Source organism: Physella acuta, unplaced genomic scaffold, assembly GCF_028476545.2.
Source record: "Physella acuta isolate Inbredline_101_S28 unplaced genomic scaffold, ASM2847654v3 ptg000860l, whole genome shotgun sequence".
Classification (NCBI taxonomy): domain Eukaryota; kingdom Metazoa; phylum Mollusca; class Gastropoda; family Physidae; genus Physella; species Physella acuta.
In genome coordinates, this window is record NW_026732377.1 from 180069 (window position 1) to 180711 (window position 643).

At 35.6% G+C, this 643-nt stretch overlaps 1 non-coding gene across 1 annotated transcript; it reads right to left on the minus strand.

The window, feature by feature from the left end:
• Positions 1-72, minus strand: Trnag-ucc (transfer RNA glycine (anticodon UCC)). Its single transcript has one exon. It is a non-coding gene; the product is annotated as a tRNA-Gly (tRNA).
• Between the last annotated feature and the right edge of the window lie 571 nt (positions 73-643).

The following is a 643-nucleotide window of genomic DNA, read 5'->3' on the forward strand; positions in this document are numbered from 1 at the left end:
TGCGTCAGCCGGGAATCGAACCCGGATCGACTGCTTGGAAGGCAACCATGCTGACCTTTACACCACCGACGCCGATACATGTACCAACTTAGACTTTTTTAAAATTCTGATCGGACAGTGGTTGAATCGACGGTGATTGATTTGAAGATTGACTGTTTGGTGGCACAAGTCAGTGGAAAGCCCCTGAGTCCAACCAGCTCTAATGGGTACCTGACTCACGATAAGGAAGCTAAAGGCGGCTGGGCATAGAACTGAACACATTAAAGCTTTTAAAATGTAATAGACCTATCATAACAATCATTTAAAAAAGTAAACATGCGACTTGAATAAAATAAGGCACTGAATTAAAAAAAAAATAATGTAGTTTATATTTCCTTAGTATTAAAATTTAAATCAACAATATTTTTATAGGGAAACCGAAAAATTCTTTTAAAAACCGTTCGTAAAATATACTCGTAAATAAGCCGGGCTTTGTAACAACATGAAAATAAAAATATAGACAATAAAATTATAATAATTTCCGATACGGACGTAAACAATTTCTCAAAATATCTGCGAACGAGACCATAAGTTATCTCCCTATCTAACCCTTATGATGTAACAATCTAAATGGGTAAATTGTCTTGAGTGTGTCGATATTTTC